Source organism: Cervus elaphus, chromosome 12 (genome assembly GCF_910594005.1).
Source record: "Cervus elaphus chromosome 12, mCerEla1.1, whole genome shotgun sequence".
Lineage (NCBI taxonomy): Eukaryota > Metazoa > Chordata > Mammalia > Artiodactyla > Cervidae > Cervus > Cervus elaphus.
Window position 1 is genome coordinate 92,499,905 of NC_057826.1, and position 7,112 is coordinate 92,507,016.

At 42.6% G+C, this 7,112-nt stretch overlaps 1 long non-coding RNA gene across 1 annotated transcript; it reads right to left on the reverse strand.

Annotated features, from left to right (window-relative positions):
- Positions 1–431: 431 nt before the first annotated feature.
- On the reverse strand, positions 432–6,588 carry LOC122704723. Its single transcript, XR_006343918.1, has 3 exons — positions 6,560–6,588; positions 1,092–1,193; positions 432–865 (listed from the first exon to the last, which is right to left on the reverse strand). It is a non-coding gene; the product is annotated as an uncharacterized LOC122704723 (long non-coding RNA).
- Positions 6,589–7,112: the final 524 nt, after the last annotated feature.

A 7,112-nucleotide genomic window follows, 5' to 3' on the forward strand; every position in this document is an offset into this window, starting at 1 on the left:
TCTGTCCATGGGATTATTCAGGCAAGGATACTGGAGTGGATTGCCCTGCCCTCCTCCAGGGGATCTTCCCAACCCAGGGATTGAACCTGTGTCTCTTACATCTCGTGCGTTGGCAGGCAGGTTTTTACCATTAGAGCCATCTGGGAAACCAACTTATACGATGCCATGTGTCAGCTGTGGGCTTCCCAGGTGGTGCAGTGGTAAAGAGTCCGCCTGCCAATGCCAGGAGACACCAGAGACACAGGTTCAACCTCTGGGTCAGGAAGATCTCCTGGAGTATGAAAAGGCACCCCACTCCAGTATCCTTGCCTCAGAAATTCCGTGGACAGAGGAGCCTGGCGGGCTACAGTCCATGGGGTTGCCAAGACTGGGACACGACTGAGCACACACGCACACTCAGCATGCCATGTCAATTATATTTCAATGAAACTGCAAGAAAAAATCCTCTGGAGAAGGTAATTTTTTTAGCAGACAATCAACCTGGTTTGTTTTAAACTGTAAAGTCTATCTTGTCTTCCGTGGGTTCTAACATCAGTTCATTTCTGAAGTCTTCAATATGCTGTTTGGGTCTGGATGGCAAAGACCCAGAAGTTAGACCTGGTCAATGTCCCACCGGGCAGTTTATTCTGGGAGCCCTGCTGTTTCTTTGGGCCTTGTCTCCACGTGCCCACCTTGGATGTAAGCCTGGACCTAAAGTTGGTTCATGCAGATGAGCCCCAAGGGATCCTCACTGCCAGTCCTTTCTCTCTGGTGTCTCAGCCACACTTTGGTTCACAGTGACCTGTTTTCTCCCAGTTCCTCTGGTCAGAAGGATGGAGTGCTTGCCTCTTGTGCTTTTTCTACAGTTCCGTGAAACCGACACTGCCTTCAGAATAAAGGAAATAGGGAGACAGAGAAAATAAGGGGATTTCCTCACACTCTTTGGACAACCCCCTTTTCCTAGTTCCTTTTGCCCAGAACTTAGTATTCTCTTGGGATAAAGGCGACTTTATCATAGAGGTGGCAGTGCAATGCCATGAATGAGGCAGGCCCTGAGTCATAACTAGAAAAGGAAAAATACAAAACATGGGAAACGAGAATTTTCCTCTTACTTTGTGGAACGCATGGGTCCCTTTTCCTGGTCCTCTGGATAGAAAGAGATGACTTCTTCCAGTTTTTCTGTCAACACTTGCTGCATAATTGCTCATGTCATCCTGCCCTCAGTTCAAAGTCAACAGTCAAAAGAAAGAGAAAGAGAAACGACAACAACAAACAAAACCCCAAACCATGAAATTCTTCCTACAGGTTATTAATCAATTTTGACTTCAGTCTCTATTTTTGTATTATTGTTTACTTTTCAGAGTCCTCCAGTAATTACCTTTTCGATGCTGTCCCAAGTTTTAGCTGTGGCCAGAGAGATGGGCTAGTGTCTACATACCCCATCTTGACCAGCATGAGAATTTCAGTAACAAACATCTGTTTATTCAATCAACAGGGAGCAATTCAGTTGGCCTGCTGACACATATATATCAATGAAAACATTAGTAACCACTTGATTATTGAATACTAACTTCCCAGGATACATGAATTAAGCTATACTACACTCATAAAGCTGCAAAAGTGGATGTGGACAAACCATTAAAGTAAGTAGGTAAGCAGTTTCCAAATCCTTAGTCAACCATAGGAATTAGTTCTCTGGTTTTGGGTTTTGTTGCTACAATTCATGTCATGCACCATGTTTTCAATAAATAAAAACACCGATACACTTCCACTCAAATAAGTTAATTCTTCCATCTTCACAGACCTCTTTGGTAGCCATGAAAAGTTCTCTTGCTAAAGCAGGTAGAGAAGGGTGAGGAGGATAAAGAGAGGGATAGAGGAATCATTCGGGCTTCCCTGGTGGCTCAGCTGGTAAAGAATCCGCCTGCAAAGCAGGAGACCTGGGTTCGATCCCTGTGTTGGGAAGATGCCCTAGATAAGGGCATGGCAACCCACTCCAGTGTTCTTGCCTGGAGAATCCCCACGGACAGAGGAGCCTGGCAGGCTGCAGTCAGTGGGGTCGCACAGAGAGACAGCAACAGCAGGATCCCTGTCTCCACAAATGCCCTCCACTCCTAGGCCTGTGCTGGCATTATGCTTTAGTTCCCGGAAACAAATTATGAATGATGGGAATTTATGTACCAGTTAGGATACAGGTTTAGGTCCAGTTGTAGAAAAGGGCAAAGACACAAGAGCTTAAACAAGTCAGACTTTTTTTCTCAGTCACAGAACCGACTGAGGTAGGCAACTGAAGCCCTCAGAGCTGCTCCATGGAGCTGGGATCCCGGTTCTCTCTGCCTCATGGCTGGGCCGTTCTCAGCACACAGCGTCTGTCTCATGGTCCAGCACCGCTGCTCCCGCTCTGCCCATCACACCTAAATTCTACCTTGTGGGCAGAGGAAAGAAGCGGAGATCACATGCCTCTCCTTTTACATGAACCACCGCAGAATGCATGTAGGTTCATGAGCTGTACCAAATGCAACACTCTAGTGGGGGATGTTGATAGTGGGGGAGGCTGTGTATGTAGGGGGCAAGAGGGATGTACATGGGAAATCCCTGTATCTCCCTCTCAATTTTTCTGTGAACCTAAAACTGCTCTAAAAAGTAAAAGTCTATCAGTGTATGAAGTACAGAAGGAAGGGAACCAGAGAGAGGGGAATGGAAGGAAGAAAAGAAAGGAGGGATGGAGAAGAGGAAGAAAGGGAAAGATTACAATCAATCACAAAACAAAAAGAAAAGAAAAAACAGTTGTAGGTCTTAGAAAAGTAATTAAAAAACAAACACAAAATTACATTTGAAAACTACTCTGGTGACCTAAGGGTTATCCACTTCATTTAAAAGTAACAAAAGATTAAGAATCTCTTGCAATTTAAATCCATTTAGTCATTAAACCTTCCAATCTTGTTTTCTCATCATGAAGTAGTGCTGTAACTACTATAGGATTATTTGCCCTTTCCTCTAACTCTCTTTTAATGGTTTGGTACAAGGCAACTCTAATAGGCAGAAGGGCAGTCACACTTTGAAATAAGAAACACACCCATTAAGAAGTAAATCAAGTGTGGCAGAAGCTCTTGTCTATGAGATATTAGAGTCTCTGTGGATTGTGCATGGCCTGCAAATTTCATTGTGAACCAAGAAGACCATTAACTGGTAGGAAACAATTTTAGTCCCGTCAAAGCAAAGGTTATCAGGTACTAACAAAAACAAAACCTGAAGACACAGGTGAATGAAAATGCCAAATATTATTTCAGTATGCTTGTTAAATAAACGTATCAGTTCAGTTCAGTTCAGTCGCTCAGTAGTGTCTGACTATTTGCGACCCCATGAATTGCAGCACACCAGGCCTCCCTGTCCATCACAAACTCCCGGAGTCTACGCAAACACATGACCATTGAGTTGGTGATGCCATCCAACCATCCCATCCTCTGTCGCCCCCTTCTCCTCCTGCCCCTAATCCCTCCCAGCATTAGGGTCTTTCCCAATGAGTCAACTCTTCACATGAGGTGGCCAAAGTATTGGAGTTTCAGCTTCAGCATCAGTCCTTCCAATGAACACCCAGGACTTATCTCCTTCAGGATGGACTGGTTGGATCTCCTTGCAGTCCAAGGGACTCTCAAGAGTCTTCTCCAACACCACAGTTCAAAAGCATCAATTCTTCGGTGCTCAGCTTTCTCTATAGTCCAACTCTCACATCCATACATGACCACTGGAAAAAACATAGCCTTGACTAGACGGACCTTCGTTGGCAAAGTAATGTCTCTGCTTTTTAATATGCTGTCTAGGTTGGTCATAACTTTCCTTCCAAGGAGTAAGCATCTTTTAATTTCATGGCTGCAATCACCATCCACAGTGATTTTGGAGCCCAAAAAAAATAAAGTCTGACACTGTTTCCACTGTCTCCCCATCTATTTCCCATGAGGTGATGGGACCAGATGCCATGATCTTAGTTTTCTGAATGTTGAGCTCTGAGCCAACTTTTTCACTCTCCTCTTTCACTTTCATCAAGAGGCTTTTTAGTTCCTCTTCACTTTCTGCCATGAGGGTGGTGTCGTCTGCATACCTGAGGTTATTGATATTTCTCCCGGGAATCTTAATTCCAGCTTGTGCTTCTTCCAACCCAGCGTTTCTTATATAGAATGCTTATTATATGCTAATACCTTTTATATGCTAATACCTATTATATGCTAGTACTGGTATTAGGAATCATACAGGTGAATAAGCAAGGTTTTGCTCTTTAGGGAGCTTCCAGTCTTGAGGTGGAAACATTTTTGCACATGTAATTTCAACATGGGATGATAATTATAGGACTAAATTTCAGTTCCCAGGGAAGTGACCTTAGGTGGAAATAAGGCAGAAGCAAGGGAAGGTTTGTTGGAAGAGACAAACCTGAATTCAGACTTGAACTAAAAGACAAAGGAAGACAGGTGAACAAGAGGAGGAAAGACGTTCTAGGCAGGAGGGACAATGGAGTGAAGGCATGGAGACCTGAACAGACATGGTACATACAGGCTGTGCGCAATTGCCAGAGCAGGACAGAGGTCAGGTTTGGGAGGGATAGATTTGGGAGTCAACTGCCTTCAAAGCTAAATACTCAAGGGCATCAACTTCCTGCTCTAGGACTCCCAGGCTGGGATCCCAAGGTGGGCCTCAGACCCCTTGGTCCTTGGTAAAAACTTCTTCCAATGCAATTATCCTCCTTTTTGGGATCACCTACCTAGAAAGTTCCAGAAAAACATCTATTTCTGCTTTATTGACTACGTCAAAGCCTTCAACTGTGTGGATCACAATAAACTGTGGAAAACTCTGAAGGAGATGGGAATACCAAACCACCTGATCTGCCTCTTGAGAAGCCTCTATGCAGGTCAAGAAGCAACAGTTAGAACTGGACATGGGACAACAGACTGGTTCCAAATAGGAAAAGGAGTACATCAAGGTTGTATATTGTCACCCTGCTTATTTAACTTATATGCAGAGGACATCATGAGAATCGCTGGAAGAAGCACAAGCTGGAATCAAGATTGCCGGGAGAAATATCAATAACCTCAGATATGCAGACGACACCACCCTTACGGCAGAAAGTGAAAAGGAACTAAAAAGCCTCTTGATGAAAGTGAAAGAGGAGAGTGAAAAAGTTGGCTCAGAGCTCAACATTCAGAAAACTAAGATCATGGCATCTGGTCCCATCACCTCATGGGAAATAGATGGGGAGACAGTGGAAACAGTGTCAGACTTTATTTTTTTTGGGCTCCAAAATCACTGTGGATGGTGATTGCAGCCATGAAATTAAAAGATGCTTACTCCTTGGAAGAAAAGTTATGACCAACCTAGATAGCATACTAAAAAGCAGAGATATTACTTTGCCAACGAAGGTCCGTCTAGTCAAGGCTATAGTTTTTCCAGTGGTCATGTATGGATGTGAGAGTTGGACTATAGAGAAAGCTGAGCACCGAAGAATTGATGCTTTTGAACTGTGGTGTTGGAGAAGACTCTTGAGAGTCCCTTGGACTGCAAGGAGATCCAACCAGTCCATCCTGAAGGAGATAAGTCCTGGGTGTTCATTGGAAGGACTGATGCTGAAGCTGAAACTCCAATACTTTGGCCACCTCATGTGAAGAGTTGACTCACTGGAAAAGACCCTGATGCTGGGAGGGATTAGGGGCAGGAGGAGAAGGGGGCGACAGAGGATGGGATGGTTGGATGGCATCACCGACTTGATGGTCATGGGTTTGAGTAGACTCCGGGAGTTTGTGATGGACAGGGAGGCCTGGCGTGCTGCAATTCACGGGGTCGCAAATAGTCGGACACGACTGAGCGACTGAACTGAACTGAACTGAACTGATGCTATCTATAGTATTGATAATTACACCCTTAATTAACCCATAATTATTACCCTTTCCTTTATTGATGGTTGTTTCTAGTTTTGCAGTATTTAAAATTATGCCATAATGATTTATACATCAGTTACTCTGCACATGAGTATTTCCGGAGGGTAGATTCCAAGAAATGGAATTGTCCAGTCAACTTTCAGAGACACTTCCCTCCTCTTCCACCACATAAAAGAACATACTTCTCCTACATTCTAATCAGTACCAGACACTAAACATTTTCAATTTTTGATGAAAAAGCTGGGTAAAGTTTTTACCAATATGGTAGGTGAAAAACTTCCTTTTTTGTTGTTTTAATTTTTATAATTCAAAAGCAAGGACAAAATGAAGTTTTAAATTTTTATCTAATTCACATTGGAGTATCTAATTTAGAATACATGGTTTTATATTAGAAAATCAGATATCAGATCTCAACCATGTCTGAGAAAAATTAGTATATAAACTATTACATTATAGGTAAGATATATTTTTTAAAAAACCAACAAACCATGAGCATTTTTTTATAATAAAACCTGCTACATGTTTAAACACATCAGTAACACTTTTATATGTCAGTGTTATATGCTTTTATAAGCAGATGGCATTTTTCCATAAGGTAACCAAAGCTACTATACAAGAGAGCAAGAGATGGCTGAAAATGAAAAAAAAAAACAGACCTGTTTTCCTCAATCTGCTCTTGTCCATCAAATCAGCACCAATGGGAGCTCACTGCTTCTTCCCTGATCCTCTCCACCCTTGAGGAGGAGAGGACTTAAGTGGGAATGGCTTCACCATGACCATGGACGACAACCCCCCCCCCACCCCCCGCAATAAGCAGATTACAACTCAAAAGCAAATTTAATAAGAGAATGACACAATGAGACTGATTTCTCTAAGGTCTGAGTCATTCTGATTTCCTTTTTCAAATCTTTATGTTTTAAAACAAAGAAAGAAAGAAACCAAAGCAGAATTTAAAACAAAATCTGTTTCCTAGGAAATAAAGCAATCTCCTTTGTCTCAATGGAGTGAATTATACGATCATATTCTAAATGAGATGGAATTTTAAGACTATAGGCTGGCCCTTCAATCAGATCAGTTGAGTTTGAATCCCAATGTCCTCTCTTACCCTGAGAAAATCACTTTCATCATCTAAGCTTCATAAAATGGAGATAACAACAGTAAGGACTTAATAGAATGGTTGGGATTGAGTGAGAATTGAAAGCAATCAAC